Source organism: Lynx rufus, unplaced genomic scaffold (genome assembly GCF_022079265.1).
Source record: "Lynx rufus isolate CCGP_SWC_20201006 ecotype Redwood Valley unplaced genomic scaffold, mLynRuf1.p SCAF_1, whole genome shotgun sequence".
Classification (NCBI taxonomy): Eukaryota; Metazoa; Chordata; class Mammalia; order Carnivora; family Felidae; genus Lynx; species Lynx rufus.
The window spans coordinates 13101397-13127393 of record NW_025814823.1 but is presented as its reverse complement, the minus strand read 5'-3'; positions in this window follow the sequence as shown (position 1 = coordinate 13127393).

Sequence of the window (25997 nt, the reverse complement as noted above, 5' to 3'; positions counted from 1 at the left end):
TGGAGATTTTAAGCACTTGTCAAATTGTGATAGAGGTACTAGAGGTAGGATTTGACTCCAGTTTGTCTGACTCTTTACTTTCCACATTATAACAATGATTCTCAAACTGGGGCCTCACAAACTCCTAAGGGTTTCAGACTAATTCTCAGACATTAATTTTTTTCAATAAAAAATAAATTTGTATTGATAACCTGGAAATATAAGCATATTCTATGTCATCTGGATAACCACAATTTTACATATCTTGAGTAATCAGTGTTGAAGCTTGCGTATGTGATTAGGTTGGCTCCGTGTTGAGTATCATATTGTTCCTGACTGCCTGTCTATAGGCTGCAAGCCCCAGTATCAGATGCAAAGGCAAAAGCCATACAGAGACTGCTCAACGAGCTCCCACAACTGCAGAAGTCAAATCTCAACAACAAAGCCCTTTGTATATTTGTTGTTTTTCTGGTTGAATCTTGAATGGTACAGTAGCTCAATATGTACCAAAATAAGGCCGTAAAGTGGGCAAATACAACCAGTAAAGTTTGATGGTAACTTGTCTAGAATTTCAACTGGAGGATATCTTATCAAAAGAGCTTATTACTACACCTTGTGTCAGGATTTGTCTCTCGGTCTCTGCTCTTCTCAACTCTTGCCTCCCTCCCTGTTTTGCTCTCCATCTTGCTCCCTACTATCTCTCCAGGGCCAGAGTAAGCCTGTTAGGGAACGGCTTCTTCCCCAAATGGGAAGCATGGAAAAATCTAAAAAGAGTCAAGGCCAGGAGCTGAGGCTTAGGGATGCATTGTCAATAGTGTAGGGTGACAACCACAAGGCAGCCTTCCTCTAGGTCCTGCCACACGTGCTGCCTTGGAATTTCTGTGAGTCCTGGACTTACTACCTCTCCGGGCCTGGCAACGTTGCCCAAGCACTCATGTGGCAACAACCACAGTATTTACTATGCATGGAATCACTTCCCAGAAGTCTTATGCTATCATTTCAGAGAAGCATATTCCCAAAGGAAACATTCTGGCCTCAACACAGAAGGAAAGCTATACTTGTGAATCACAGTGTTCGCATCAAGAAGGCTCTGGATACAACTTTAAACCTTGATCATACCACTTTGAGAAACAACAGACAGAAATGGCCTTTTCAAAGAGCAAATTCACATTTTAAATGTCATCAAGCCAGGATGTTTCTTACTCTCCTAGTTTTTTAATCTATACCTAAGTAAGCCATACCCAGCTTTTAGAAGACTTGGTTATCTCCTTCCAGACAGGAGTAGCTGGGCAACATGTGGATTCTATTTTGCAGATGACACAGTCCTTCTTGGGTGAGAACAGCTCAGTTAACATATTTTTTAATTTGAAGTCCAAAACTAGTATTTGGGGCAGACTGTTGATTATCTATATCAGTTTCACTTTAAAAAAAAATGTATTCTGAAGTTTAACTCGTATTTTGTCACTTTGCTAAAGTCCAGACAGCTTCATTTTTTCCTTTAACCATATTCTTTGTTAATATTTTTCCCAGGGAAATAATAATAACTGTGTATGGAACACCTACTATCTGCAATGATGTCTCACATTGGCTTGGTGAAGTAGGTGTTATTGTCTCTGACTAGCACCCGGTCACACAGCTGATAGGAGTTTCCTCAACACCAAGTCACCTGACTCCATAGTCTATAATCATGACTCCTTCTCTAAATCTACAAACTCTGGTTATTTATTCTATGTTGCAGAACTTCAAGGCCTTCATTAGTATTTGAGCAGCACTAAAACTGTGTTTTATATAATTTATTTTGGGGCACCTGGGTGGCTCAGGCAGTTGGGGGTCTGACTTCAGCTCAAGTCATGATCGTATGGTTCATGAGTTCAAGCCCCGTATGGGGCTCTCTGCTGTCCGTGCAGAGCCTGCTTCAGGTCCTCTGTCTCTGTTTCTGTCTCTGTCTCTCTGTCTCTCTCTCTCTTGCTCAAACAAACATTAAAAAAACCTTTAAAAAAAAGAATTTCATTTTTACCCTACCTCCAAATATCCTCCAGTAGTCTGGCCAAGCTAATGTGGTCTTCCTTATGGGCAAGATTTTTATTTTGAATATTTTAAAATTTAAGTTGTGACCCTTTCTTTCTAATTGCAAATTCTGTAACCCTGTGTAAAACTCTCCCAATGTACTCTAAATCAGGAAATATGTATCTACCGGCCTGCCTGTGGATTGTGACTCAATAGGTTCTCATCTTCCAACTATCCCAGGAGGACATATGGAAGCCCTTTCCATGGTCAGTATTCTATTGCCAAATCTTTGGAAAAATCAAATAACCTTTCACATTTCTTACTGGGACAAACCTTAGCTTATAACTCTCAATATCCTAAAATCCTGACAGCTTTCTCTCATTTCTTTTACTTCTAAAGATAAATTTTGCTAAATGTGGCCCCTTCTTCAGATGTCCAGCTATCTCCAGGCAAAGACTGGCAAATAGAGATCATTTCACAAGTCAAGTCCAATAGATTGGTAATAGATCCCAGCTGAGGGAAAGATCCTGAAGTTTTATGTGGATTTGGGGAAAAAGAGCACAGGAATAAATGGAGGAACTCTATTAGGAACACAGGAAGTCAACATGATTGCCCTGCCCTGCTTACACTGATTCTACCTGTGAAAACCCTGCATCTCAGGTCAAGGCCTAATAATGTAATCAAAGCAAAGCAAGCAGTGTCAACCAGCATCAACATAAGTATCTAGTTTATTGTTTGTGGTTGATTATATTTTTAGAGAATTTTAGTCAGGATGATTTCCATCTTATTGTCTTCAATGCTTCTCACAGAAAGGTAACTGTTGAAGCATTTGCTAAAATATAGCAAAATTTGAGTTGTTTTTAGATTTGTTTTGAGATTAATCCAAAAATGGTAGCAAAACGGCTAACTGCATTATATACCAGCCCGAATCCGTTATATTTTGTATCAATCATGATGGAAATTTTACTAAAACTCATAAAAGCAACTGTGGAATTTGAGATGCTATCTGCAAATAAAGACAAATATTGTGTAGATAACCAAAGAAACTCCTCTATGCTTGAAAATTCTACACCTCGATCATGGTTTTTAGGCCTTTACAATTCATCATGGGTGTGACTTTATGTGAAAATTACCAGTTACAAATAAATCTTCTCAGTGCTATTGCTTTAATTTTCTTTTCTTTTTTTTTTTTATTTTTTTTTAACGTTTATTTATTTTTGAGACAGAGAGAGACAGAGCATGAACGGGGGAGGGTCAGAGAGAGGGAGACACAGAATCTGAAACAGGCTCCAGGCTCTGAGCTGTCAGCACAGAGCCCGACGCGGGGCCTGAACTCATGGACCGCGAGATCATGACCTGAGCCGAAGTCGGAGGCTTAACCGACTGAGCCACCCAGGCGCCCCTATTGCTTTAATTTTCAACTTAATGCAAAATTATCTTTCTTGAAGGCCTGAGACTATATCCACTTTTCAGTCAAGGAAATTCCCAAAATGCTTAGGTTTTTTCCAGAGTACACTGCTGTTTCCACATGTCAAGGGTTCTAGGTAAGCAGGCAAATTGAACACAAAATCTATCTTCACACATTTTAAATCACATTTAAAATAAAGTGAAGAAACAAACAAACAAACAAAAAGCAAAAAAAACTCGCCAAGATGAAGAGAGCAGGAATAGAGACAAAGCATACAAGAGATAAAACAAAATCTAGAAGCTGGAAGATATAAGTGGTGACTGACTTCCAATATCTGAGAAAACTATAATCTGAGTCTAAAGTAGGGGAAACTAACAAGAATCAAATTGATGTTCACCTTCTAGCCCTTTGGGATGCTCTGGATATGGCAGAAATAAGTTCTAAAAGGGCAGGTGCACAGGGCTACCACAGAAGAATGAGTTGAAGGGCTGGCTACATTTTTAAAGGGAAAATTGACCTTTTTGGTTGCAATTATCTCTTCCTAAGTACAAGTTAAGCCTAGAGGTCTACTCTCTGGAGAATTAAACCTGAAATGATCTGGTATTGCTCATAAGAGATACAGCTGAGGGCAAAGATGAGGGACTGTACTAAAAACAGGGAAGTTATGTGAATGTCGACATACTGAACTCTGAGACTTTCAGTAACCTTCATCCCTCAGCTTCCAGAAAGCTAGAAAGCTGGCTTTTTATGTCCCTTAAGCAATAAGCTGATAAAACTGATCTGTCCATGGGAAAGGACCTACAGAGATATATAATTGAAGGTCCTGCAACAAAATAGCAGGGTCACAGCCAATCATTCTATATTCAAGCTCAGTACTTGACAAGGTGTACCCATAAACATCAACTTCCAAGTAGTGATTTTTACATCTGTTTTAAACATGACCACTACAAAGTAAAAGTCAATTTAAAACAAAGAAAAAGAAATCCAAGACAGCAAATAGAACAAAAAAAAATTTTTTTAACCATAATAATTTCAGAGATTTAAAAGAAGAAACTGCATTCCAGAGAGAATTTTTTTAAAGGATTATTCAGATAATAAAGAATTCTCGGGGCACCTGCATGGTTCAGTTGGTTGAGCTTCCAACTTGGGTTCAGGTCATGATCTCATGGCTCGTGAGTTCAAGCCCCACATTCGGCTCTGTGCTGACAGCTCAGAGCCTGGAGCCTGCTTCATATTCTGGGTCTCCCTCTCTCTCTCTCTGCCCTCTCCCACTCATGCTGTCTCTCTCTGTCTCTCAAAAATAAATAAACATTTTTTAAAAATTAAAAAAAAAGGAATTCTCAAAAAATAAAAATATAATGCAAAAATTCAATAGAAGAGTTGAAAACTACAATTTAATAAACATCCAGAAACAAGAAAAACTCACAAAGAGATACAAAATACAGGGAAAAACAGTGTTGGTGGGTTAGGACTTCTAGTACTAGACCATTAGCAACTCTGGAAGGGAAAGAGTGAAAACAGAGGGAAGAGAATGATTAAATAAATATTTCAAGAAAATTCCTCACAACTGACTACCACAAATTTCCAAATAGAAGTACTGAGAACAATAAAATAAAAAAGATCTGTCTTCTTCAAAAGTCATATCTTTATGAAATTTTACAATATTAAAGACAAAAATAAAATGCTGAAAGCTCCCAGAGGAACAATAATAGGTCACATTTAAAGAGTCATGAATAAAAATGACATTGTACTTCCCAAAAGCAGCATTGGAAATTAGAAGACAGTGGAGCAAGGCCTTAATAATTCTGAAGAAAAAAAATTATTTCCAACATGGAATTATATGCCTGGGCAAACTATCAATCAAGATTTTAGGTAATGTTAAAATATTTTGAGACATTTCATATTTCAAAAATTTTACTTTTAAGCATCTTACCTTATAGAGTTACTAGAGGATGAACTGCATGAAAATAAGGGAGGAAATTAAAAAAGAGAAAAATTGGCTTTCAGGATACAGTCTAACACAGAAGGAAGAGAATGCTAGTGATGATAATGGGTAGTCCACCTAAGAAACCGTCATTAGAAATTAATGCAGAACAACAGAGGACTCCAGAGTTATGTTTCTAAGAAAAAAGAATACACACACACACACACACACACACACACACAATGTAGAGCTACATTACTGTTGCATTAAACCCACTGAGGGGCACTTACACTTCTGGCAAAAATGCAATACTGTTAGGGAATTTGGGGGAAAAAAAGGAAAAATAAAAAGGATGTAATTGTCATCTGTAGAGAAATCAGAAAGTTTTACAAGAAGGGGAAATACAATCATGGATACCATGTGACTAAGGTATGACTAATAAAATAACTTAATGGCATTTGTGAGATAGCTGTTTTGGAAAGATGAGAGAATAATGAATACTTGGGGGAGAGGAAAGGGAGTATGTCTAAACAAGCTAAATCTAACCACAGAACACAATTAATGAATAATATCCAGAACAACCAAAAATCAAGAAATAGAATAATCAAGTCATTTTATATATGTAACAAAGTATCAGAAGAAACTAAAAAGTTGAAAGTTGTCTCTGGGGAATGGAAATTAGTCACAAGAAGAGGCAAAGCCAGGAGCTGGTGTTTTTCATGTTAAATTCGGTAATATTTATTATATTTATCTTTATAATATATTTATCTTTATAATCATGTACATGTATTAATTGTATAGAAATACAGCACTGTCTCTCTCAAATGAGTGTATGAGCTATCAGGCAAATAATTATCTTTTGCAATAGCCTAAATTTAGTAGTGAGCATTTTTACATGCCTACTAAAAAACTCCTTCCAGCTTTATTTTTAAATTTCTGCTGGAAACCAAGTCCCCATTGTCAAAATTAGCTTGAAAACGAAGATAATTATCAAAGAGGAAAGACTGCTTTTTCCCCCTGAAGAATAATTAAGTACTCCAATTCTCTTATCCACTTTGCCTTTGCAAAATTCATCATAGAATGATAAGTAATGCTAGAATATGGAAAGATAACTTCTCTTGGGAAATTTTGACTATCACAGACATGAATTTGGGGCCAAAATTCTCAGGATAATCGCCTCAATACTCCTAAGAGAAAGAGCTGTCCTCTGACAAAGAACAGTAGCAGTGGAGTGATGAACGTAAGCCATTACATCCACTCCTGTTTTGTGATTGAGAAGGTCAATCAACCAAGACAGCAAGGGGGAAAAGGACAGATTCCCCTGAAGTCATTGTGCAAGTTGAATCTTTTTTAAGGATTTGCCCTCTAATTTATTCAATTCATCTCGGATAAATACTTGCCACAAAAAAGAAGCCAACTACTAGGTGGGAAATTAAGGCTGAGTAGTGATTGCGTAATTATTTCTGTATAGGACATAATAACCTATACAGATAACCTCTCTTAATTTTTTTAATGACCTCTACTTTTAGGTTAACCCGTATGATTTTTCAATAAAAGTCCATATAACTAAAATCTGTGAAGAAATGAAAATAAATAAGTGGTTGAACCTAATTTGCATATCAATGTCGTTTACTGTTTTCAAAACGCTAACCTGAGTCTTAAAAAATCTATTATATCTTTCTGGTCTGTAATTACCAAATAATTGTATTCATCATTCTTAGAGAAATTTTCAAAGAGGTCTCATTACAAAGAAAAGTGTCTAATTTCCCAATTTCTTTTTTTTATTAGAAAATCTCTCTTTACAAAACAGCATCTAATACAAATTTCTGGTAGATAAATGTTACATTGAGCTTTTTCAAAATTATTGTTATTTTTTCATTTCTTCAGATATCTGAAGAACTCATTAATGCAACGCCCTATGGGCCATAGGAAATATTGAAGACATCAAAAACAATGCCTGATGTGTCCCAGGATGTAACGCTGTCTTTCAGGTTCAAAGGCGATACTAATGATGTGTGCATATGCAGTTTAAAAGACCGAAACACAGGCAAGAGTGTATCTCCTCACACTCTGTCCCCGTGAAAGCAGAGCTTTGATTCATAGCTGCAAATACAGTTTGCTAAGCCCGCAGGTGTGTGAGCGTCAGCCACTTAGACTCCACTCAGCCTGAAGCCTTTGTTCAGAGGTAGCTCCTTCATCCTCACAGATGCCTGATCTGCTAGTTCTCAGCGGTCCACAGCTGTGCCACATTGTTTAAAATGGAGCCTCGGGGCTTCCTTAAACTGTTTGTTCTGTCTTCCTTGATTGAGGTGGTCCACTTGCGCTCACTGCCCAGGAGCTGCTCAGGCATGCTGCTGTCACTCACCCCACATCATCTCCGGATGAGCCACGTCTGGAGACTGGCCGTGTGCCATGACTGGGGTTTTCCTAGTGATGAGCAGAAGTTTCACTGGTGGAATTACTCAAGAGACCCAGTTTGCAGGTTTCTTGCCATCTTTTAAGTGGTTTTTTGATGGTATTACTCCCTTCGCCCTTAGCCAAGTCTAGATCTATTGCTGGGTTGGCACTACATGGGCATTCTTGATACAGTGTAGTATTTTTTTTTCCTGGCAATTAAGGGAGTGTTGGATTTTGTGCTACAAAGGCAGACAACTTTCATTTTAGCTTGCCATTAAAAATCCTTGGATATTGGGGGTCTTGTGTGACCCACACTAGTAGATACTATTGGTCTTTTTTTTTTTTTAATTTTTTTTTTCAACGTTTATTTATTTTTGGGACAGAGAGAGACAGAGCATGAACAGGGGAGGGGCAGAGAGAGGGAGACACAGAATCAGAAACAGGCTCCAGGCTCTGAGCCATCGGCCCAGAGCCTGACGCGGGGCTCGAACTCACGGACCGCGAGATCGTGACCTGGCTGAAGTCGGACGCTTAACCGACTGCGCCACCCAGGCGCCCCTGGTCTTTTTTTTTTAAGTTAATTTATTTGTTTTGAAAGAGAGAGAGTGCCAGCGGGGGACAGGCAGAGAGACAGGGAGAGAGAGAATCCCAAGCAGGCTCCGTGCTGTCAGCGCAGAGCCCGACTCAGGGCTTGAACTTACGAACCCATGAGATCTTGACCTGAGCCGAAATTGAGAGCTGGAAGCTTAACTGACTGAGCCACCCAGGCTCCCTGATAATATTGGTCTTTTAAGTCCATTGTAGATCCATTTGTAACTTGACTCATGAAGTTGCCCGTGATCACATCATAGGTGTGGGGGTTTTATAAGGACCACCCGAAAAGGCAGGACAAAGATAATTTTTGTTTGTGCATGTTCGTAGGTATTGCCATGAAACATGAGTTACTCCATTCTAGAATCTTATCGTAGTCCAATGGCTATCTACATTCTATATTCTCTCCATGGGCAATTACATCATATAACAGTATGCTGGAAACAAGGTAGAAATTTCTACTTTTTTCATGAAAGCTAAACATTTGGGCACCACAGTCACCATGAGATACTTTATCACAACTCAACAAAGGCTGTATTCAACTAGAACTCATATGCACCATAGCCTAAATGTCACGAATCCTTAATACATCTACCTTTTGAAAAATTCTCTATCGTAATTAATGTTTAATAATTTTAAAAAATACATGTGAGGGGCGCCTGGGTGGCTCGGTCGGTTAAAACATCTGACTTAGGCTCAGGTCATGATCTCACGGTCCGTGAGTTCGAGCCCCGCGTCGGGCTCTGTGCTGACCACTCAGAGCCTGGAGCCTGTTTCAGATTCTGTGTCTCCCTCTCTCTCTGCCCCTCCCCTGTTCATGCTCTGTCTCTCTCTGTCTCAAAAATAAATAAACGTTAAAAAAAAATTAAAAAATACATGTGAATGTCTCAAACTTACAGCATTAAAAAAAAATTCATGGATATATAGGCCAGCCTTGTACTTATATAGAGTTACTGTACCAGAAAAGTATTATAAATCAAAATAATGCAGATAAAAATTATTTTTAACAGATTATTGAAATATAATTCATGAACTGTATAATTTACCCATTTAAACATGTATAATTCAATTATTTTTGAAGACTACCATTTTCTCTTTTTTTAAGTTTACTTATTTATTTTGAGAGAGAGAAAAAGAGAGCTAGTGGGAAAGGGGCAGAGAGAGAGAGGGAGGGAGAGTGAGAGAACCCCAAGCAGCCTCCACACTCTCAGTACAGAGCCAGACATGGGGCTCAAATTTCCAAACCATGAGATCATGACCTGAATCAAAGTTAAAAGTCGGACACTTGACTGACTAAGCCACCCAGGAGCCCCGTGACTTTTTTTAATCAGTAATTTTTAATATATTCAGAGTTGTACAATCATTGCCACAATAAATTTTAGAACATTTTCATCACCCAAAAAGCAACCACTATTTTCTGTAACCATCAAGCTTTCCGTACCCTCCCTGTAAGTCCTAAACAACCACTATTCTACTTCTTGTCTTTATAAGTTATTTTATATATTTTCCTAATCTGGGCATTTCACATAAATGGAATAATATAATAAGTGGTCTTTGGTGACTGCTTCTTTCATTTCACATAATGTTTTCAAGTTTCATCCATTGATGTAGCATGTGGCAAAACTGCTTTTCTTTTAATGGCTGAGTAATATTCCATTGTATGAATAGACTACTTTCATTTATCCATTCATCAGTTCAGAGATAATGGGTTGTTTCCATATTTTGGCTATTCTGAATAATGCTGCTTAGAACATTCATGAAAAGTTTTGGTGCAGACATGTTTTCATTAGTCTTAGGTATATACCTAGCAGTGGAATTTCTGGGTCAAATGGCAATTCTACATTTTACTTTTTACAAAGGTATCAGACTGTTTTCCAAAGTGGCTGTATAATTTTACATTCCCACCAGAGTGCAAGAGGGTCCTGATTTCTTCACATCTTCATCAACACTTCTTGTTACTTTTCTTTTTGATTATACCCTTCCTCATGGATGTAAAGTGGCATTTCATTGCAGGTGGTTTTGGGATTTTTTTTTTTTTTGGTTTGACAATTTTATTCTATTCTACATTATTCAGTGCTCACCATAAGTGTAGTTACCATCATTCATCATACAAAGTTATTGCAATGTTATTGACTCTATTTCCCGTGCTGTACTTTTCATCCCTGGAAAGTTTGTACCTCTCACTCATTGTGTTTTGATGTGCATTTTCCTAATGACAAACGATGTTGAGCCTCTTTATATAGACTTATTGGCCATTTTCTATGCCTTCTTTGGAGAAATGTCATTCAGATCCTCTGTCCATTTTTTTTTCAATTGTAAGAGTAGTTTATATATTCTAGAGATAGCCCCTTATTGGATACGACTTTCAAATATTATATCCCATTCTGTGTGCTGTCTTTTAATCTCCTTGATATTGTACTTTGAAGCAAAAAAAGTTTTTAATTCTGATGAAATCCAATTTATCTATAATTTTTTGTTGTTGTTTGTGCTTTTGGCGTCATATATAGGAATCCCTTACCAAATCCAAGGTCATGATGATGTAATTCTAAGTTTACTTCAGAAGATTCTATACATTTAGCCTTTATGTTCAGGAAATTGATTCATTTTGAGCTAATTTGTATGTATGGCATGAGGTAAAGTTCCAACCAATTTCATTCATTTGTATGTGGATATCTATTTGTCCCAATACCATTTGTTGAAATCAAATAACATTTAAAACATAGCATCTAGGGGCACCTGGGTGGCTCAGTTGGTTGAGCATCCAACTCTTGATTTCAGCTCAGGTCATGATTCCAGGGTCATAGGATTAAGCCCCACAATGGGCTCCATGCTGAGCGTGGAACCTGCTTAAGATTCTCTCTCTAGCCCCCTGCCCCTCTCCCCAACTTGCACACTCTCTCTCCCACTCTCTCTAAAATTAAAAAAATATATAGCACATAATTTTCTCATAGAAAAAAATTACTGTATAAGGTTGAAAATCCTGATAAGGACCTGGCATCCAAATTCATTTAGACATCATAATCCTAGGCTTAATCACCAACTTTATATAAAACACATAGACCTGTTAGTATAATTTAGTATAAATATTTCAACTAAATACTGGCAACATAGTTACCATGTTCAATCTCATAAAATTTTATTTAATAGGCTACAGTGTCATAACATATTATATAGAAGTTCTTTCCCTTTTTGTATTTAGTGGTTTAGTTTTACTGCAATACATCAGTTAATTGAAAGAAGGATGTGCTGGGATGTGAAGCTTTCAAAGATACGTTTTGAAAGAAAAATGTTGGAAAACAATTTATTTCAAACTCATGAATGGCTTTGTATGAAAATGAAGCAAGGATATCTATTTGCCTGGCCTGTTTTTTTCATTATAGATTTCCCAACATAAAGGTGGGTATCAAAGATCAAGCTCTTTGCAACTGTGATGGCTTCAAAATATAGAGTTCACTTGCTTTTTTTGAATTGTTACCAAATATTGGGCATTTTTCCTTGGATCATGATGTCATATGAACTTATATTGACTAGTCCTTATTTATATGAAAATTTCTATCACTTACTCCCTAACCATATTATTACATTTCAATGTCATGGGCCTCAAAACCTTGGCCTAAATAATAGCCAAATAGGAAGGCACTAAATTTCTGGGTTTAATCATAAACTTAACATATTAAATTTTTTTTCCTTCTTATCCATAATACCTGCATGTAGTTTTTGAAATTCAAACCAGCACTAGAGTTCATTACCTTCCTAATATGACCAATTTTTGTTTGTCTGTTTGTTTACTCTCAAATCTAAGGCTCAGGGTGCCTGGGTGACTCAGTCAGTTGAGCGTCTGACTTGGGCTCAGGTCATGATCTCACAGCTCGTGAGTTTGAGCCCTGCATTGGGCTCTGTGCTGACAGCTCAGAGCCTGGAGCCTGCTTCAGATTCTGTGTCTCCCTCTCTCTCTCTGCCCCTAACCCACTCGCATTCTGTCTCTGTCTCTCTCAAAAATAAATAAACATTTAAAAAAAACTTTTTTTTAAATTTAAGGCTCAAAATAGCCATTTGCAATCCAATGAATGATTCCTTGGTACTTTAAATACAATTTATATCTTGACCATTCATTGTCTAATTTTTAGACAATACATCATGATACTGTAATCTATTAAATACAACTTTATAAGATGGAACTTGGTAACTGTGTTGCCCAGTATTAACTTTAAAAAAATTACACTAAATTATACAAAAGAATAAATTATTAATTTATCAATTTTACTGAAGTAAAATTTATAAACAATAACATGCATAGATTTTAGCTGTAGAATTTTTTTTAAAACTTCAGATTCTTTGAGAACAATGACATAGTTATAGTGTTTGCTCGAGTTCCAGGTTTCAACAAAGCGTTCCTTTCTGTTTTTGGGGGGTGCTGAATGTCCTGAGTTGTGCCTGTCTTCACATTTGAGACCAGTGTTTCTCAAACTTCCATGAGCATTTAAGGGTAGACCTTGATGAGTTCTCACAAATGTAAATATTCACTGACAAATGTAATCACCAGCACAGTCAAGATGTAGAAGGTTTTCACCAATCCAATGCTTTCCTCAAGCCCCTTTGCAAACTCCACTCCCACACCTGACCCCAGAGTACCACTGACCTGCTTTCTGTCACTATAGGCTACTTTTGCCTTTTCTATGATTTAACATCAATGGATTTAACATCAATTATACAATATGTACACTTTTGTGTCTGGCTTCTTTAACTCAGCAAAATGTTTCTGAGATTCATACATGTTGAGTGCATGAGTAACTTGGTTCCTTTTTACTGCTGAGCGGTATATTCCATTTTATTCAAATTTATTTACCCAATTTATTGATCCCCTCACCTGCTGCTGGACATTTGAGTCATTTCTAGTTTTTGGCTATAATAAATAAAAGTGTTATAGTATTTGTGTATATGTCTTTGTGTGAATATATTTTCATTCCTCTTAGGTAAATACTCAGGATTGAGACTGCTGGGTCATATGGTAACGGTATATGTAACTTTGTTAAAAACAAAAACAAAAAACTCTGCCAAAATCTTTTCCAAAGTAGTTGTGTCATTTTACACTCCCACCAGCCGTATATGAGTTCCAATTATTCCACCTTATGGGCTATAGAGAATATATTTCTGTGTTTCTGCAAAATTGGGGCTTTTAAAAAAGGTGAGATCCTGAGCTGAGAACTAGCTTTGGAAAGTTAATTTACAACTATTTGGTAGTGAGAGAACTCCAGAGAGAATTATCTAACTCTGGATGTGTATGTTTACATTTAAGGGAAAATAAGGCCTATGATTTTGAAGACATCTTTAGATTATAAAAGCTTGAGACAAAGGGGCTTATCTGGTCATTGAACAGATTAATTTGCATTTCAAAAAGTTAGAATGAGAGCCAAGGATACTTTCCAACTCATCTCTAAGGAGAAAAGGCTTTTCTCTCTCTCCTGTGATAGAAGGAGAGATAGCTGACTTTACTCTGTAAACAGGCAGAGAAAATCCATGTTTATCTATCTCTTGTATAGGAAATTTTTCCATCTGGCTTTCATTGCATTGCAACATCAGTAATCAATGAGGCAAGGAGGCCCGCTAGAGTTATTATTATGTAAATAATAAACAAATCTGTCTTCTGATCTAGAACACTATGTGTGTGCAAGAAAAAATTAATTATGATTAATATTCAAAACTCAATCTGAATCCTTACCAACACCTATTATCAAGATTTTCAACTTTAGTCATTCCAGTGGGTGTGCAGTAACATCTCATTCCGGTTTTTACTTACATTTCTCTAAGGACTAATGATATTGAGCATCGTTTCCTATGCATATCTCCTCCGTGTCATTTCTGTTAAAATATTTTGTCTCTTTTTGTTGGGTCTTTTTCTTCTTCTTACTGAGTTGTGGGAGTTCTTTATATATTCAAGGTATGTGTCCTTTGTTATATATGTGCACTGTGAATATTTTCTTCTCCAGTCTGTGACTTGCATTTCGATTTTCTTAATAGCATCATTCAGACAGTTTAGTTCTGATGGAATAAGAATGAGCATATGTGTCGATGAAGCAAAATTGAGTCCAGTAGACCCACACATTTATGGTCATAGATTTTCAACAATGGTGCCAAAGTAGTTCTATTAGGGAAAAAAGTAGACTTTTCAACAAATGATGGTGGAACAACTGGATATCCAATTGGGAAAAATAAAACAAAACAAACAGACAAACAAAAATGAATAAAAAACCCATGTCTTATAGTACACCATATATAGAAATTAATTCAGAACACAATATAGACCTAACCATAGAGTTAAAGCCATGAAACCTCTAAAAGTAAACAGAAAATCTTTACAAGCTTTGGGTAAGCTAAGATTTTCTTAGATAAGACACAAAAAGCATAAAGCAGTGTATTTTTAAAACACTTAAATACTAAGCCCATGAAGAAATTAAACTGTTATTTTCTCCAATTATAAAATCTTACACATTCAAATAAATATTTCCCATATGGTGAATCATCCCATTGCTGGTAGATGACTGGAGGGACTGTTGGACAACAGAAGACCATATGGCTATGTGTTGACTAAATGGAGATTACTTTTCTGCCTTCTACACAGGCTGAGAGCAGTGGGTGTCTTCCAAGGAACTAGAGTTCTTGATCCCAATCTTTGGGTTTAGTCTACCTCTTAACTACACTTATTACTTCCTCCTTTCTCTGGGGTAATGGTTTGCTTTAGGGTTGGCCTAGTTTCCATTAGGCTTTAAACATGTCCTAATTAATTTTCTCAGCTGTAGTTATACTGAGATTGTTCTCATGTGTGACTTCCAAGGGATGCTGCAGTCATGAGAGGGGGAAACATGGCCTTGCTGAGAGGAGAAAAAAAAATGACAGCATTGAGCATGAGCTCAGTTATTATCAAGAAGAGATTACCAAGAAGATGCCCTATCTGATTGAAGGTTGCTATTGGGAAAACATTATCATCAACATTCTTTCCCCTTTTCCTTATACACATTTAAAAAATTATTTTATTTTCATTATGAAATGTTATAGACATACAGACAAGTACTAAAAATAATCTCATAATACCTTTGTACCTACATGATACTTTTAACAGATATATTTGAAATTGTGGTTGCCTCCTCCCATTCAGGGGTTTGGTATTCTTCTCACTCACTGTGTTCATAAGATTTCTTAATTTCCAAAGCTGAATACAACTTGTTCTCCCAGCTTTCTTCTTGGTTGTTTTCAGCACTGGGGTCTGTGATCCCATTTCTCTCTGTGCTGAATTTGAATTATCTCCTAGTCATTGACAGTAAACACTCCTGTCTTTTACACATTTGAAATCAATAACTCTTATCAGTAAATAGTATTAAATAGTATCATCCCTAGTATTAAAAAAAAAGTTGTAAAAAGGAAGATATGTTGAGGGGAGTCTAGCATGCAATGTATAAAAAATGAGAGAAAACCCCGGTGCAGATTGATGCAGCCAGAGGAAGAGATAGCCTGATCAATAAAGAATGGACTACCCCTTAATTTCCTTGTCTTCAGCACAGATTTATAAAATTTCAAGCTAGATTCTATAACCCATTTCCAGGAAAAAGGAAAAAGAGCACAACAAAAACCTCTTTGAAAGCTAACTCTGCTAAGCTCTGCCTGTTACCTTTCATCTCTTTAAATCTGAAGCTCTTTGCATAGACACTTTGGAGTTTTAAAAATCAAAGCACCAAAAGGGAAATCCACCATCTGAAACTGCATCATGCCTTCTTACATTTGCTTTGTCGCTACACTAGGAGGAAATACATCAGTCTCTCACGGTATACATTTTACTCCTAGTTTTGTGCCTGTGCAATTTTAGAAAGTCTATAAACTCTTTCAGGTTTAATACTAGTCAAAGATTGTGTACTTATAACCAAAGAATATTAACAGATGTGTAAAATATCCAAGAGAAGAAATAATGTAAAAATATAAAATTGATACTGTCTTTTGAATACACTTTTATGAATTTTTCTAATATAGATAAAATCTTATTACAATAATATTGGGTATATCTTAAATACTTTCAGTGTATTGGAATTAAGTGACATGGAATTTTATTTGAAATAAATGAGCCATCACTTGGGACTTGAAATCGTTTGTAATCAAAAGATATTTTTGGAACGGTCCTAGATCTGTATTAAAATATCTTTTATTCCTCAAACCTAGGTTGTGTTGTCAAACAGTATGCAGAAAAGATATTTTGTGCAACCCAAGGGAAGTAAACTCAAATGTAAAGGTTATGAACAATACTGAAGCTGGATTATCTAAAAATGATGACTGTTTAATAACATAAGGTTAATGACCAACAATAACAACAACAAAAAATGAACCAGCAACCAAGAAAAGAAAAATGCAAATTACCAAGGCCAATATAGAAATGTTTTAGCCTCACTAGTATGTCCAAAAAAATCAAACTAAAGCAACAAGATATCATTTTTCTTTTTTTTTTTTTTTAATTTTTTTTTTTCCAACGTTTATTTATTTTTGCGACAGAGAGAGACAGAGCATGAACGGGGGAGGGGCAGAGAGAGAGGGAGACACAGAATCGGAAACAGGCTCCAGGCTCTGAGCCATCAGCCCAGAGCCCGACGCGGGGCTCGAACTCACGGACCGCGAGATCGTGACCTGGCTGAAGTCGGACGCTTAGCCGACTGCGCCACCCAGGTGCCCCAAGATATCATTTTTCAACTGTTCAATCAGAAAAGACCCAGACATAGGCATTGAGGATGCTTTAGAGGGAGTCAAAGTGAACTGTTAATATTGGTTACCTCCAATGGATGGAATAGAAAAGGAAAGAGTAAATTAATTCTGTATTAGAGATTTCTGAAATTTCCTAAGACAACATGTATTTGTCATGTAACTTAAAAAAGAGCCACATGCTAGAAAAGTAACAAAAAATACCAACACATTCACACATACACTCACAAGCCTTCATGTTGGGCCCTCTTAAACACTGCTGTTTAAACTGCTAATTTCTACAGGGAAATTTGCAAGCTCAAATAATTTTTTTAATGTATATATATTCTTTGATGCAGAAAAATTTACTTCTAGGAATTTATCCCACCAACAGTAATTATAATTATAGGTGAAAGTAACTATGGGAAAGTTTATAAGAGAGCTTTCATAAGAGCAAAATGTTGGAAATATCCTAAATAAATCATGAGGTATCTGTGTGATCAAATGCTGCACAACAATTACAAATTAAGCTATAAAAGAATACTTAATGGCATTGGCATGTTCATGATATATGGTTAAATAAAGAGGTAAATTGTAGGGGCACCTGGGTGGCTCAGTCAGTTAAGTGTCAGACCCTTGGTTTCAGCTCAGGTTATGATCTCAAAGTTCATGGGTTTGAGCCTCACAAGGGGTTCTGCATTGACAGGGTGGAACCTGCTTGAGATACTCTCTCTCCCTCTCTCTCTCTCTCTCTGCCCCTCCCCCACTTGTGCTCACTTACACTCTCTCTTTCTCTCTCTCTCAAAAAATAAACAAACATGGGGCACCTGGGTGGCTCAGTTGGTTAAGCATCCGATTTCAGCCCGGGTCATGATCTGGCAGTTCGTGAGTTCGAGCCCCGCGTCGGGCTCTGTGCTGATGGCTCAGACCCTGGACCTTGCTTCGGATTCTGTGTCCCCCTCTCTCTATGCCCCTCCCCCACTCACACTCTGTCTCTCTGTCTCTCTCTCTCTCAAAAATAAATAAACGTTAAAAATTTTAAAGAAAATAAAAAGAAGTAAACTGTAGGGGCACCTGGGTGGCTCAGTCAGTTAGGCCTCTGACTTAGGGTCAGGTCATGATCTCATGGTTTGTGGGTTCGAGCCCCATGTTGGGGTCTGCACTGACAGCTTGGAGCCTGGAGCCTGCTTCAGATTCTCTGTCTCCCTCTCTCTCTCTCTGCCCCTTCCCTGCTTGTATTCTCTCTCTCAAAAATAAATAAGTAAAGATTTCTTTTAAAAAGGAAGTAAATTGTAAAACAGGATTGCAGCTGAGCCAATTGTTGTTTAAAATTACACGGTTATGGAGAAGGGAGCCAAGATGTCGGAACAGCATGGAAGTTTTTTGTGTCTCGTGTCCATGAAATACAGCCAGACCAACACTAAACCATCCTGCACACCTAGAAAACTGATTGGAGGATTAACACAGCAATCTGCATAACCTGAACCACAGAATTCAGCAGGTACACAGTGAGGAGAGGTAAAGTTGGGGAGTGAGAAGCCCCAGCAGCAGGGAGCCACTTTTACAGGCAGAGAGAGGACAGAGATGAGGGGGGATAAGAATACAGGAAAAGCACCCCTCCCCAAAAGCAGCTGAAGAGAAAGTGGAAAATTGGAAATAGCCACAGGGACTAAACTAAAAAGGGAGAAAGGAGAAAGGAGAGGGTTTAGGTTCCATTAAGACTGTAAACAAGGGGAGCACAGAGTCTGCAACTCCAAAGCTCAATACCTGGGGGTGCTCTGGTGGGAAGGGCGAATCCCCAGGAGCAGAGCAGGGTCCGGGAGGTTCTTGGGCCAAACGAGGAAAAGCAGTTCCACTGCTGGAAGGACATTTGGTAGACTGTTGAGGCTACCTGGTCTGAGCAGACCCCAGAAAACGGCCACATTTGCTGGTGCTGGAACAAGGTCGTTGAAGGTGAAGCCTGGTGCCAGATGTGTGTCGTGAGTTTCCATAATCCCTGAAACACTGCTCTACACTATCTCATGAACTTTTTCTGGGGCGGCTGGGACCTGGCCACAGTCTCAGGGCACTGGCAGCAGCAGGGTCCAGCAAGCGTTCCTGGGTACAGCCGACATTTGGCCATTGCTCGCTGAGCCCTCCTGCAGAGGGGCAGGAACAGGTCAAAGCCACAGTCCTTCAGAAGTAAGGGGTTGGGGAAAACAGCCCCATCTGAGACAAAACTTGGGAGAGAGGTACTGCCTGGGGCTTGGTCACAGATAGTGAAAAAGCGGGGAGTGGATGAAAGCTGAAGACAGAGGACAAGTGCACGACTGCTGATCAGAGAGAACAGAGTTCTGATACTAGAGACTGGGTAGCTGTGACGCCATTTTCACCGCTCCCGCACATGTGCACCTACGAGCGCCACCACACTCCACCCAAGTAGGCTAGCAGCGCCATCTAGTGGAGAACGGAGCCATAACTCTAAGCTCCGCCCAACTGGGCCAACCTCGCTCTTCAAGAACACAAGTTTCACCGCCCACTTAGTTTATGGACTAAAAAGCGCATCATAGTCTGACTTCTAGGGGAAAATCAAGTAATTTCAGTCATATTTCAATCTGTTAGCAGGTCCATGTATTCAATTTTCTTTCTTTTTTTTCCTGTTTTTCACTTCTTTTCTTGAATAAAGAGAAAAAAATCATTTTTATTTTTCATTTTTTTTTTTTTAATTTTTTTTTTTCAACGTTTATTTATTTTTGGGACAGAGAGAGACAGAGCATGAATGGGCGAGGGGCAGAGAGAGAGGGAGACACAGAATCGGAAACAGGCTCCAGGCTCTGAGCTATCAGCCTAGAGCCTGACGCGGGGCTCGAACTCCCGGACCGCGAGATCGTGACCTGGCTGAAGTCGGACGCTTAACCGACTGCGCCACCCAGGTGCCCCTTTATTTTTCATTTTTATTAAAAATATTTTTCTTTAATATTTTTTACTATATTTTTTACTTTTGTGTAAATTTTTTCAAATTCTATTTTACTTCCATCATTTTATTTTAGTCTACTTCAGTGTATGCATTTTTTAAAATTCTCAAATGGTTTCCTTTTATTTATTTTTTTTCCCACTTTCTTCTCTAATCTATCAAACCACTCTCAACACCCAGACCCAAACACACCTAGGATCTAAATCATTTATTCGATTTTTGTATGTGTGTATGTTTTTAATTTTTTAATTTTGTTTCTAATTTTAGTTTTTTATTTTAATTTTTCTAGCTCATTAATTCATTTTCTCCCTTCAAAATGATGAAAGGAAGAAATTCACCCCAAAGGAAAGAGCATGAAGAAATGACAGCCAGGGATTTAACCAACACAGATATAAGCAAGATGTCTGAACCAGAATTTAAAATCACGATAATAAGAATACTAGCTGGAGTCAAAAATAGATTAGAATCCCCTTCTGCAGAGATAAAAGAAGTAAAAACTAGTTCAGGATGAAATAAAAAATGCTATAACTGAGCTGCAATCATGGATGGATGCCGCCACAGCAAGGATAGATGAGGCAGAACACAGAATCAGCAGTATAGAGGACAAACTTATGGAGAATAATGAAGCAGAAAAAAAGAGGGAGATTAAGGCAAAAAAGCACTATTTAAGAATTAGAGAAATCAGTCTCATTAAAAAGGAACATCAGAATCATAGGGGTCCCAGAAGAGGAAGAGAGAGAAATAGTGGTAGAAGGGTTATGTGAGCAAATCAGAGCAGAAAACTTTCCTAACTTGGGGAAAGACACAGACATCAAAATCCAGGAAGCACAGAGGACCCATTAGATTCAACAAAAACCGACCATCAACAAGGTATATCATAATCAAATTCACAAAATATTCAGGCAAGAAGATTCTTGAGAGCAGCAAGGGAAAAAAGTCCCTAACCTACAAGGGAAGACAAATCAGGTTTGCAGCAGTCCTATCCACAGGAACTTGGCAGGCCAGAAAGGAGTGGCAGGATATATTCAATGTGCTGAATCAGAAAAATATGCAGCCAAGAATTCTTTATCCAGCAAGGCTGTCATTCAAAATAAGAGAAATATAGTTTCCCAGACAAACAAAAATTAAAGGAGTTTATGACCACTAACCAGCCCTGCAAGAAATTTTAAGGGGGACTCTCTGAGGGGAGAAAAGATGAAAATATAAATAAATACATACATACATAAATACGTACATACATACATACATACATACATATATACATATATACATACCAAAAGTAACAAAGATTAGAAAGGGCCAGAGAACACCACCAGAAACTCCAACTCTACAAGCATCATAATGGCAATAGATTCATATCTTTCAGTCCTCACTCTAAACGTCAATGGAGTCAATGCTCCAATCAAAAGACATAGGGTAACAGAATGGATAAGAAAACAAGATCCATCTATATGCTGTTTACAAGAGACCCACTTTAGACCTAAAGACATCTTCAGATTGAAAGTAAGGGGATGGAGAACCATCTATCATGCTAATGGTCAGCAAAAGAAACCGGAGTAGCCATGCTTATATCAGACAATCTAGATTTTAAATAAAAACTGTATCAAGAGATTCAGAAGGGCATTATATCATAATCAAGGGGTCTCTCCACCAAGAAAACCTAACAATTGTAAACATTTATGTGCCAAATGTGGAGCACCCAAATATATAAATCAATCACAAACATAAAGAAACTCATTGATAGTAATACCATAAGAGTAGGAGACTTCAACACCCCACTCACAGCAATGGAAAGATCATCTAATCAAAAAATCAACAAGGAAACAATGGCTTTGAATGACACACTGGACCAGATGGACTTAACAGATATATTCAGAACATTTCATCCTAAAGCAGCAGAATATACATTCTTCTCCAGTGCACATGGAATGTTCTTCAGAATAGACCACATACCGGGACACAAATCAGCCCTCAGCAAGTGCAAAAAGATCAAGGTCATACTGTGCATATTTTCAGACTACAACGCTATGAAACTCAAATTCAACCACAAGAAAAAATTTGGAAAGGTAAAAAATACTTGGAGGCTGAAGAACATCCTACTAAAGAATGAATGGGCTAACCAAGAAGTTAAAGAGGAAATTAAAAAGTATATGGAAGTCAATGAAAATGATAACACCACAACCCAAAACCTCTGGGAGGCAGCAAAGACGGTCATAAGAAGAAAGTATATAGAAATCCAGGTCTTTCTAAAAGAGGAAGAAAGATCTCAGATGCACAACCTAACCTTACGCCTTAAACAGCTGGAAAAAGAACAGCAAATAAAACCCAAAAACAGCAGAAGACAGGAAATAATAAAGATTAGAGCATTAATGCTATTGAAACCAAAAAAAAAACAAAACAAAAACAAAAAAAAACCAAAATAAAACAGTAGAACAGATCAATGAAACCAGAAGCTAGTTCTTTGAAAGAATTAACAAAATTGATAAACCACTAGACAGTTTGGTCAAAAAGAAAAAGGAAAGGACCCAAATACATAAAATCAAGAATGAAAGAGGAGAGATCACAACCAACACAGCAGAAATAAAAACAATAATAAGAGAATATATGAGCAATTATATGCCAATAAAATGGGCAATCTGGAAGAAATGGACAAATTCCTACAAACATATACACTACCAAAACTGAAACAGGAAGAAATAGAAAATTTGAACAGACCCATAACCAGTAAAGAAATTGAATTAGTAATCAAAAATCTCCAAAAAACAAGAGTCCAGGGCCAGATGGCTTTCCAGGGGAATTCTACCAAACATTTAAGGAAGAGTTAACACCTATTCTCTTGAAGCTGTTCCAAAAAATAGAAATGGAAGGAAAACTTCCAAACACTTTCAATGAAGCCAGCATTACCTTGATTCCAAAACCAGACAGAGACCCCACTAAAAAGGAGAACTATAGACCAATTTCCCTGGTCAACATGGATGCAAAAATCCTCGACAAGATATTAGCCAACCAGATTCAACAATACATTAAAAAAATTATTCACCATGACCAAGTGGGATTTATACCAGGGATGCAGGGCTGGTTCAATATCCGCAAAACAATTAACATGATCATCACATCAATACAAGAAAGGGCAAGAACCATATGATCCTCTCAATAGATGCAGAAAAAGCATATGACAAAATACAGCATCCTTTCTTGATAAAAACCCTCAAGAAAGTAGGGATAGAAGGAGCATACCTCAAGATCAGAAAAGCCATTTATGAATGACCCAATGCTAATATCATCCTCAATGGGGAAAAATTGAGATCTTTCCCCCATCCTCAATGGGGAAAAATTGAGATCTTTCCTAAGGTCAGGAACAAGACAGGGATGTCAACTCTTGCCACTGTTATTCAACATAGTATTGGAAGTCTTAGCCTTTGCAATCAGACAACACAAAGAAATAAAAGGCACCCAAATCAGCCAGGAGGAGATCAAACTTTCACTCTTCGCAGATGACATGATACTCTATATGGAAAACCCAAAAGATTCCACCAAAAAACTTCTAGAATTGATTCATGGATTCAGCAAAGTTGCAGGATATAAAATCAATGCACAGAAATTGGTTGCATTCCTATACATCAACAATGAAGCAACAGAAAGAGAAATGAAGGAATTGATCCCATTTACAATTGCACCAAAAGCCATAAAATACCTAGGAATAAATCTAACCAAAGAGGTGACAAATCTATACACTGAAAACTATAGAAAGCTTATGAAAGAAATTGAAGAAGACACAAAGAAATGGAAAAAGATTCCATGCTCCTGGATAGGAAGAACAAATATTGTTAAAATGTCGATACTACCCAAAGCAATCTACATAGTCAATGTAATCCCTATCAAAATAACACCAGCATTCTTCACAGAGCTAGAACAAACAATTCTAAAATTTGTATGGAACCAGAAAAGACCCCGAATAGCCAAAGCAATCTTGAAAAAAAAAAAAAAAAAAAGCAGGAGGCATCACAATCCCAGACTTCAAGCTATACTACAAAGCTGTAATCATCAAGACAGTATGGTACTGGCACAAGAACAGACACTCAGATCAATGGAACAGAATAGAGAACCCAGAAATGGACCCACAAACGTATGGCCAACTAATCTTTGACAAAGCAGGAAAGAATTTCCAATGGAATAAAGACAGTCTCTTCAGTAAGTGGTGCTGGGAAAACTGGACAGTGACATGCAGAAAAATGAACCTGGACCACTTTCTTACACCATACACAAAAATAAATTCAAAATGGATGAAAGACCTATATGTAAGACAGGAAGACACCAAAATCCTCGAGGAGAAAGCAGGCAATAACCTCTTTGGTCTTGGTTGCATCAACTTCTTACTCAACCCGTCTCCAGAGGCAAGGGAAACAAAAGCAAAAATGAATTACTGGGACCTCATCAAAATAAAAACTTCTGCACCGTGAAGGAAACAATCAGCAAAACTAAAAGGCAATGGACAGAATGGGAGAAGATATTTGTAAATGACATATCAGATAAAGGGTCAGTATCCAAAATCTATAAAGAACTTCTCAAACTCAACACCCAAAAAACAAATAATCCAGTGAAGAAATGGACAAGAGACATGAACTTTTCCAAAGAAGACACCCAGATGACTAACAGACACATGAAAAAATGTTCAACATCACTCATCATCAGGGAAATACAAATCAAAATCACAATGAGATACCACCTCACATCTGTCAGAATGGTTAAAATTAACAACTCAGGCAACACCAGATGTTGGCAAGGATGCAGAAACAGAGGAAACTTTTTGCACTGCTTGTAGAATGCAAACTGGTGCAGTCACTCTGAAGAACAGTACGGAGGTTCCTCAAAAAACTAAAAATAGAACTACCCTACAACCCAGCAATTGCACTACTAGGTATTTATCCAAGGGATACAGGTGTGCTGTTTCAAAGGGACACATGCACCCCAATGTTTATAGCAGCACTATCAACAATAGCCAAAGTATGGAAAGAGCCCAAATGTTCATCAATGGATGAATGGATAAAGAAGATGTGGTATATATATACAACAGAGTATTACTCAGCAATCAAAAAGAATGAAATCTTGCCATTTACAACTACATGGATGGAACTGGAGGGTATTATGCTAAGTGAAATTAGTCAGTCAGAGAAAGACAAATATCATATGACTTCACTCATATGAGGATTTTAAGAGACAAAAAAGATGAACATAAGGGAAGGGAAACAAAAATAATATAAAAACAGGGAAGGGGACAAAACAAGAGACTCATGAATATGGAGAACAAACTGAGGGTTACTGGAGGGGTTGTGGGAAGGGGGATGGGCTAAGTGGGTAAGGGGCACTAAGGAATCTACTCCTGAAATCATTGTTGCACCATATGCTAACTAATTTGGATGTAAATTTTTAAAAAATTTAATAATAAAAAAATTTAATAAATTTTTTATTAAAAAATTTAATAATAAAAAAATTTAATAAATTTTTATTAAAAAATTTAATAATAAAAAATTTAATAAATAAATAAATAAAAATAAAAATAAATAAAATTACATAGTTATGAGTTTCTATATATCATATATATGTTGGCATTATGGATTTATATCTCAATATTAACAGTGGTTATGTCTCATTGTTAAGGGGAAATGGATAGTTTTATTGTACCAACACAATCTGGAAAGTATTCGAATCACTCTTAAGATTTAAAAAAAAAAAATGAACCAGGGAGAGAACGGTAAGATTTTTCTGTCACATGTATATGCAAAGGAAAATTAATAGACTTAAAGGAGAAAAAGGAAATATGATAAACAGAATTGTAAGATACCCCCAATGAATCAAATTCTTGTATAATCCTGTCTCCTTGAATTTGAAAAAATCTGTAACTTGCCTCTAGCCAATAGAAAATAGCAGAGGTGTTAGCATAGTCACTCCATAACTTTTTTTTTTACCTTATAGAAGAGTCTTTCTCAGTAGACCAGAGTAAAAGCTTCTCTTGCTAGCTCTGA